This window comes from Hetaerina americana, unplaced genomic scaffold, assembly GCF_022747635.1.
Source record: "Hetaerina americana unplaced genomic scaffold, ioHetAmer1.1.p SCAF_61, whole genome shotgun sequence".
Taxonomy (NCBI): Eukaryota; Metazoa; Arthropoda; class Insecta; order Odonata; family Calopterygidae; genus Hetaerina; species Hetaerina americana.
The window spans coordinates 213,555-223,079 of NW_027287217.1; the positions used below are offsets into that span (position 1 = coordinate 213,555).

At 42.6% G+C, this 9,525-nt stretch overlaps 2 non-coding genes across 2 annotated transcripts; both read left to right on the top strand.

Moving 5' to 3' along the window:
- Positions 1–1,838: 1,838 nt before the first annotated feature.
- On the top strand, positions 1,839–2,000 carry LOC139695652 (U1 spliceosomal RNA). The gene has a single exon (XR_011702334.1). It is a non-coding gene; the product is annotated as a U1 spliceosomal RNA (small nuclear RNA).
- A 4,173-nt stretch (positions 2,001–6,173) lies between these two features.
- Positions 6,174–6,360, top strand: LOC139695653 (U2 spliceosomal RNA). Its single transcript, XR_011702335.1, has one exon. It is a non-coding gene; the product is annotated as a U2 spliceosomal RNA (small nuclear RNA).
- The last annotated feature ends 3,165 nt before the right edge of the window (positions 6,361–9,525 follow it).

Here is a 9,525-nt window from a genome sequence, read left to right on the forward strand (position 1 = left end):
TGCTAGAAGTTATTTCAAAACCCCTGACACCGCCCAGAAGTGGAGAAAGAAGCCGAACTGGATAAAGGGATTGGCAACATTCTGACATAGTGACTAATGCTGTGGGTTGGAAGTCCTGTCATAGTAGTTATTTTGTGTAAGTTAGTTACACTTACATTTTTGTTTTCCATGCGGTTTTCTTGTTTTACGGGTGGTGTTCCCTACCACCTTCCGCCACACCCCCTTGCGGGGTATTGTGTAGATATATAGATAACCTCTCTACGTCGTTGACATAGTACTTTTAAGGATAGTTACCGAGTTTAGAGAGAACCATAAATCCATCGAGAATATCCTGAGTAAAGAGCAGAATAGAGTTTAAGTCGATGCCTTTAGAATAAATGTTCTTATTTAACATTTTAACAGAAAATGTGCGATTCCATTATGAAAATTTCAGCATCCATCAGGGTCCCTGGGCTTTCCCTTCGCCCCTTGAGATAGTGCAACAATTAACAGCCCTGTTAGCAGTTCTGTAGCTTCCTCGAATATCCTATTAAGATTCTTTGAAGACCGTTTGAAATTGGAGTGAATATTTCCAAATTCCATTAGACCTAAAAGTTTCGTGCTGTAGTGAAAGTCATCTTGAGTCTTGGAAAGAAAGCGGTCGTGTGGAAATGTTAATGGCGTTGGTAATTCAGTTCATCCCCTCCATCCAAATGCCTGTCCCTGTCCATGAAGAATGTCTTGTATTTTAGAACTATCCCCATCATGTCATATTGCCGTTTGATGCTCTCCGCTGAAGTTGAATCGGTATTGTTTTCAACACCTACAGAAAATATACTGTGGTCCAAATAAGGTCCATCTGCATTCAGCCCTATGATAAAAGTTTCGTATCCTAACTGCCCATTTCATGCAAATGGTAAGGCAGGAGCTACATTGAAGTGACAATCAAGAAATACGTCGAATTAATTTATTAGTGGCAATAAACCATTTTAAAGTGAGTCATGCATTGCGTTATCCGAATCAAGGTCACCAGGGGGTAGTTATTATAAAACTAAGTGGATTAGAGGTATTAAATAGTTCCAGCGGGAAGAAACTACGTATTGTGGAAGCTCAACATCAATGATGACAGAGTAACTAGAATAAAACATGAATGAGCGGCAATATTAAACAATGTAATGCTGCGATTATCCGCGCAGATACAATTTCAGGCCCTAACCGTGGGGTGCTTTTTTTTTAATTTCGGCCCACGCTACCCCGGAATTTTTTAATCCAAGAATCGGAATGAACTTAGCCGTTTGTGATCGCGTGTCGCTTTGTGTCAATTGTCACCAAAATTAGTTTTCTTCCCCGGGATGAATGTTTGTAAATTCTATATTTATTTTGAAGAATATTGTATTATGTATAACTCACGCTGACTACTTCTAGCGATTTTTATTTTTCAGAAATGTAATGTGCATTGAAGAATAGTATTAGATCAAATGGACTTAAGATATTGTATTTATGCTAAAGCGTATGGTGATGCCGTCAATAATAAGAATTAGTGATGACGACGAGCAAAAGTGTGGGGCATAACGTCGACAGGCCCGGCCTAAATTCGCGAATTCGGAGCGGAATCTTGTGAATTTCCCTGTATAATCCGACCACTCGATGAAAATCATTTTACATATTGGGCTAAAAACACGAATATTACGAGGTGACTGCGATGACGGTTTGTCGCATATATTTGAGAAAAATCAATTAAGATGCTGGTATTTGTGTATTAACCAGACGCATAAATAGTATATTAGCTCATCCAATAGTAACCAAAGCAAAGATTATCGCAAAAAACGGTTGGGTTGTTTGCAAATGCTGATGTAATCATACTTACCTGGCGTAGGGGCTACCGTGATCCTTAAGGCGGTTCCCCCAGGACGAGGCTTACCCATTGCACTCCGGGTAGGCTGACCCCTGCGATTGCCCCAAATGTGGGTAACTCGGGCGCGTAATTTTTGGTAGTAGGGACTGCGTTCGCGCCGTCCCTCAATAACTCTTCCATTGGTTCTTGTTGCTCTTCAGTTGATTAGGATGCCGTCGATGTACCTTTCGCGGGTTAATTTCTCCGATTGAACTCTTTGCGGTCATTCGCGTGTAAGTAGTCCTTGACTCCTGGGTGCTTTTCGGAGACTAAATTGAGCACTTGTTAAAATTAGTTATTGTTGGTATGGCGCTGGGTAGGGTCACTCACTCAATGGTTAGTTATCCACCGTCAGGAGGGCCTTATCAATTATTTTGTTGGATTTTTTTGGTATCATCTTTCTATCAAACATTTCAAAGGCCCTCATCCTCTCCTGTGGCGCGCATTTCATACTGTCGGCTTAGTTCAAGGCGATATCACTCATTCTTGCCAGCGAACCAAATGTCGCGTTGATTGCTGCGGCATTTCAGTATCTTACGAATCATTGTATTTGGCCCCAATGGAGGTGCCACAGGTATTATTTTAATACCAAAAATAAAGTAGAATTCATATAACTTGTAATGCTAAAAGAAATCGAAAAATGCCAATTGTATTTGAGTCAGTGAGGGAGACGAATTGAAATTTAATTGCTTTTGGCTTTGTGGTATTCTGGTCTGGTGAAAAATATATGCTAGTCATACGAAAACTGTATTCACCGGGTGAAGGTGTATATTATTGTTGTGAAATTGGAAATAGGGCAAATATGGATGCAAGAGTCCCTGTTCCCTCCGACGGTCAATTTGTGAGGAAAACTTGATGAAGGTCATCAGCGTTTCTGATGGAACAATATATGTTCTTTCTTTGTCAAATCGCCTCTTCAATCTTTGCAATGCCTCACCAACCCCCCTTGACTCCCAAGTGGATTTCTTAGTTGGTGTAAACCGTACGCCAACATTGATCTAGACGGCAGTGGTAATCAAATTCCCCGATAGCTTCTCTAGCGCACCGAGTGGCAAATGCTGGTGGAAATAGTGTTCAAATTCCCCGGTGGCGTTGTAGTGCAAGAAGTGGCTGAATTGGTTGCCAGCGGCATTAAGAAGTGTCCCAGCGGTTTATCCGAGGGCGCCATTTCCAAAGTTCGTGTAGAAGTTCCCGTGTGTGACTTGAATGTTTTACGTCAGCGTGTGTACCTGCGATCCGGAATGACGACTATGATACTGCAATGTAGTAACACATTTTTAGCAATAACAATGCTAATGTGAGCTGTAATTTTTATTCGTAAAACGTACGTTCTTTCGTCAGTACAATAAATCAATTCTTGCTTTGACACTTCCCTTTGTGGCGAAAGGTGGGGTCACACTTAGTATCGTGCTATCTCCTATTGAAATGTTTTAACGTGTGGTTATGATTAATAATTAATGTAGTTTTTAGTAATATGCCCATAGCATCAATGGGTGGTGACACAATGTGACGGCAACACAACGAATTCCCCTAGAACGTCCCCCACCCTAGAAATTCTATAATACTTTAAAAAAAAGTTTTAGTAATTCGCTGGGAGGGGGATGTTACAATTGGTTGAATTGCCGTTATATATATTTCTTTGTATTTTATACTTTGAAAAATGTTCCGGTGTTATATTTATTTATAATATTCATAATTATTCTTGGGCGTAGGAAAAACCCGAAGGAATCCTTTGACAGGCTCATTCGTAGTATGCGTGAGGAAGGACGTTTGACGAAAAACGAAGGGCAGAGAGTGATGTCACATCAGTAACGAGGTCGCAGTTGAATGGAAGGATTAGAGAGTTTAACGTTCGTTAGTGAAGGTATGTCACAAATATCGTAAGTTTAGTAGTTATGCAGAAGTTTTAGACTGCTGATGAACTGTAAGTCGGGATGGGCAGTGTTGGACAAGGTCAAGTTAAGGATATGTATGGTCCTCTTGCCATGCATGGTCTGGTTGCCTTGATTCCAGGTATCATATCAAAGTAGTCTGATATGCGGATGGTGAAGCTTTATTCAACCATGAATCACTGCTTTGTGCAAAATACCGTGGGTAAGGTTTTGGGTGAGAGTCCATTATAAAAGATAAACGCTTTGCATGTAAGATGAGTATGAGAACCATAATAGAAAAACTGCCTAAGGAAACGAAATTCTTCGCCTACTGTTGTTCATGATCAAATTATTAGAAAGGCAGGTTCAATTTTTTGGCACTTATCTCTGGTATTATTCGTCTATATGTAGATGTATTCTTTGATTCAACCAGCAAAATTCATAATTCCTATTCAATTGCTCTCGGCTCAACTTTGTATTCATGTTTACTAAATGAAGAATACAATGTATTTTTCCACTACAGGACTTTGAATTTGCAATTTTTCAGAAAAGTACCACCACAGACCACATCATGCCCTCCAACACCCGCCATCACATATCGCATAAGTTTTCCACTTTTCATTTCCTACTAAACAGGCTGTTGGCCATTCTTCTTTCCAGAAGTGATTTTGTTAAAGAACTCAAAACGATTGAAGGTTTAGCAATAAAAAATGGCTACAAAAAATTTAATTGACAAAATACTGCAAAGAAAATGTTCCTCCAAAGCATACAATCTTTTGTTCAAAACAATTAATACAGAGGAAATAGGTTATAAATGGTGCAAACTCCCATATTATGGATTAATTTCACAGAAGTTAGCCAACCTTTTTCCAAGGGAGAAATTTCGAATAGCTTTTTATTATACTAATAATTTAAAATCATTCTTGAATACTACAAAAGACAAAATACCCGACCCCGGTGGCGGCGGGGTAACGTCCTCGTCTGCCATTCCAAGGGTCGCGGGTTTGATTCCCGCCTGGGTGAGTTTCGCTCCATCTAGGGCTTGGGTGTTTGTAAATGTGACCATTGTTATCTTTGTTAATAGTTCGATGTAAAGGCCAAAATGAGCTGTTTTCGGACTTATACTGAATAAATAAATAAATACATACAAAAATTAAAGTGGCATTTATAAGTTATCTTGTAAGTTATGTAGTGCTATATATATAGGTCAAACAGGGAGATAATTAAAAGCAGGGGTGGAGGAACACAAACACTGTTTCAGGAAATGTGACCTCAAGCAATCACACTTCGCCAAACATCTATGGGAAGAAAATCATGGGAGTGATTTCAACCTGGAACTCTTACACCAGATGGAAAAAGGAATGAGGGTGGACAAGTGGGAAGAGATGGAAATCAGGAAGAATTTAAAAACGGGTCATTTGGTTAACGATTTATTGTTTGAGTGCCTCTCCCCAATCCTGGAAGTACCCCTTTCCTTCACAGAAAGACCCAACAAACCCCCACCCCACTGTAAACCAACCAATCACCTTTCCTGAAGCTTGACACCACTCTCCCCATCAACACAACCCCACGTTCTTTCCACTCCTTCTCCCCCCTCTCTCACCCAGCCCTTCTCTCCCTCATGAATGGTACATAAATGGACCGCGACTTGATTAATTTGTACCTGATGATGATGCTTGAGCATTGTAACTAGTTGTACGTGATTAAAGGGCAGTGGAAAGATGCATTGTATTTCCCCTCCAAGCAATCTAATTTATGTGAGAAGTGACCCTGCCACACATCAGTAGCAGTACCATTCTAGAATATGGAGGATGCACTGCTGGCAGCCAGGACCTCAAAGGAAAAGTATGCCGCCCTGGCAGGGACCATCCGCCAGCAGGGAAGCAGAGCATCTGTCGCCGACATCGTCGTGGGAATCCTGGGGTCGTGGGACTTGAAGAATGACCCCCTCCAAAAGTCCTTAGGCCTGCCGCGATGATACTGTACCACCATGCGGCCGCTGATGGTGAGCACCGTCATTCGTGGACCAGGGACTGCTACGTCGAACACATCATAAGAGATTGACAGTACGAGGATGGCTGCGGAGGCTGAAATAAAGACCAAAGTGAAGTTGTGTAAAATGATTTCCCTTCCCCTTTTTTCCGTATTTCTTCATTGTGAAACCCTTTCTGGCCGCTTTCTCTTTAACTATGAGCCATAGTGTATGAATGGACCAAAAGCCATGGTGCTTTAACGCCCCCCCCCAAAGAGTAAACCCCCCTGTGATACAAACACATTAACTTTAAAAACTGGAAAAATGTGTGAGAAGCATAAAGAATATTTTAATTCCCTGAAAGCTCAAAAGACTTCCTCACTTGGAGGAAGCCAGGATATGTTTAAAAAACAAATACTTATGTATAATAATTTCAGTTGAAGGAAACTGTATTGAAATAGAATTTAAATAAACATTTTAATCTGTTCTTATCACCTAAATAACTGATATGTCCCCCATTGCAGGACCGGAATATTAATCTGATTTTTCGACATTGGCAGGGTACCCAGAGTTTACTTCATCCCTGCTGTGGGTTTGCATTTTATTCCATGCATTGTACTCCATGCAGGCGGAGCTCAAAGAAAAAATTAATGGAAGAAGTCCTTAATTCAATCGAAGCAGCACAACGAATAATCATAAGGAGAGAAACTTAGGAAGAAAAGAAATCCCATCTGCAAATGCTGTCACTTTTAAGTGTAAGTAGAGGCCAGCACAATTTTGACAGGAGTGAAATTAATTCAATATAATGGATTTTTTCTGCTTTCAATGAAACGTCAGCAACAACGTCTTGTCTCCTCAGTATTCCATCATTGGAGACGATAACTGTTGAATAGAGGCACCAGATCACGTTTCAAACTTTGGCCTGTGACGCCCTTCCTTCTGGCATTCACCAACTAACTAACCAGTCAAGTTCAAAGTTACATCACAAGATGATTGTGTCACTATGCTCACTATCACAAATGAGATAATCACTCACTTTATTAAAATAGTAATTTTATACAATAATAATGCCATATTAAACTCCATTCCTATAGTATGTCTCAAAAAACTATTGCATGTCTACAAATGACAGGTAATTAATTTTATTTTGCATTTACAACAATGAACCATATATAGCATACATTGAACAAGGTTAAATATGAAAGAGTACTTAAAATTCCTACAATTTGACTCATTAATTGCCTGTTTTTCTTCCTGTGAGTGCTGAATCATCATGAAATCCTGCATTGTGAACTACGTTCCCCGAGACCTGAGCATGACCAAGTTCGAAGACAGAAGGCCTCAACCCACTGGGCATAGGCTTCCTCCGGTTGTTATGAGGGGATTGCACGTTGCGTAGCGCCACCAAAGCAATGAAGGCTACAGTGATAATTCGGATACCACTAGATAACACATCCGAAATTGACCATTGGGTGATCAACGAGTGGGAAAGAGCTTTTGGAGAAAAAGCCCCTCTAGAGGCAACATCCATGTGCCTACAACTCCCATCTTGGAGACCCCGTGGTCACAGTGTCCCGGCATACCGCTCCCCGAGACTGGTTAGTAAAGGTACTCAAAAGGAGTGGGCCACAGAAACGGTACTCCCTGCTTCACCAGGGATGGATGCTATTTCCCCAGGCCAATTCTTGCCGCCCATCTTTCAGTCAACCTCTACCATGACGGTTACGGTGGCAACACAAGCAGCCCCACCAGAGGACAACCTGCCCCCGTGTCACTACCCACCCGTTGCAGTTCGCAATGCATCATCTAGGGATGGGGTACCCATGGTGGCAACACGACACCCGACAACTGAATGAGGGGGCCCAGAGGGAGCATACGGAAGACGGCGGCGCCAAAGGCATAAGCAAAAGATAAGGACGACCGAGAGACATGGAGAGGTCCCACTGAAGATATGCCTCCGGAAGCAGAAATGCAAGGCCACGGCAGACCTCCCAGAGGTGGGCACCACAGGCCACTGATGACCGTGGATTGTCATCATCGGCCCCACAGAGACACGCACACGGACCGTCCACATCAGGGTCCCCAGCCCACGCGGCAACCCCAAAACAGATTCAGGGACAGGCCTGCAGGGCACTTCGATAGATGCCCTCACCCACAGCTACCGCTCCACCGGCCTAGACTTCAGGACCAGCACTGGAGTAGTAGTAGTAGTATTTTTGTTTATGGGGTGCATCGACGGCTGAGGTCATTTTGCACCACGTCGAAACTTTTAAAAACCACAGTTAGGGTTTAATAAATAAATAAATAAATAAATAGATAAATAAATATATAGTAAAAACAAATGACATCGGCAAGAATAAAAATACCACAGCTAAAGTTTCCTCATTAGGCCAGTTTCCTTTAAAAATAATAAAACCTTGCTTAAAGAGTTGGGGTCGTCTCCTAATATTTGATCCAGATCTCCCCTTACATGAAACTTTTCTCTGGCCCTTTTATATTTTTGGCACTGCGTAAGAATATGTTTCATTGTAAGGGGCAGGTCGCACTCATTGCAGCGCGGTTGCACTTTTCCCTCTGTGAAGACGTACGAGTGTGTGAGGGCAGAGTGCCCTATCCTCAAACGCGTAATCGTGACCTCTTCCCTCCGATTCTTTCGGATGGAAGAGGGCCATGCCGAAACAACCGGTTTTATCTCCCTAAGTTTATTATTTATTAGGGACCGCCAAGCTTCTTTCCACTGGTTTAGGACATTATGCCGCAAGGCGGCCTTTATGTCCTCCACCGGTACCAAACAATGATCGGACTCACTTTGGTCCAGGGCTTCCTTCGCTGCTTTGTCGGCTTTTTCGTTGCCAGGTATTCCCACATGACCAGGAATCCACATAAAGGATACCCTGGTCCCCTTTCTCTGAAGGGATAAGAGACTATGATGGATCTCTTGGACTATCGGGTGCATTGATGAGAACACCGAAATGGATTTTAAGGCGCTAGAAGAGTCCGAACAGATGAGAAAAGAGCCGTTATTTTCATTTAGTTGTTTTAGGGCGGTTCTTATGGCTGACAGTTCGGCTGTGAATATACCGCAAAGCGTGTTCAATTTTTCCCTCACGACTCCATGGTAGCGGGAGACGACTGCATAGGCACATGCGGACGCCGACTTCGACCCATCGGTGTAGACCGGGACGAAGTCCGGGTGCGATCCGAGGAAGGCGTTAAAGAGTCCTTGGTATTCTGACTCGGTCGTGAACGCTTTGCAGTGCGCATGAGGCAACGACTTCATATCCGGCTTTGGTGTTAGCCAAGGAGGATGTTTAGCATAGGCGACGGGGCACACTTGAGGTAAGGTAAAATTGAGTTCCTGGATAAAATCAGTAAAACGAACGGCCAAGGGCCTAGTTGCCCTTCTTCGCCTGTTAAATATATCTAAAAATCTTGGTTTAAAAAGAATGTTAAAACATGGGTGCTTGGTCACAGATAAAACTTTACAGGCATAATTTCCCATCAAAATCAATCTTCGGGTTGCTAACGAGGGTTCACCTGCGTCAGCAAGTAGGCTTGGGACTGGGCTGGTTCTAAATGCCCCAGTGGCCAAACGTATCCCGGCATTGTGGACACGTCAGGGGTCTCAAATAGGACTCTCGTCCTGACGAGTATATTATACAACCGTAGTCCAGCTTCGAACGGACCAAGCCTCGATATAATAAAAGCATGGTGGAGCGATCTGCTCCCCATTTGGTGTGGGTTAAAAACCTTAGGATGTTTAGGGTCTGGCGACACCTCTCCCGTAATACCCGTATATGCTCCCGCCA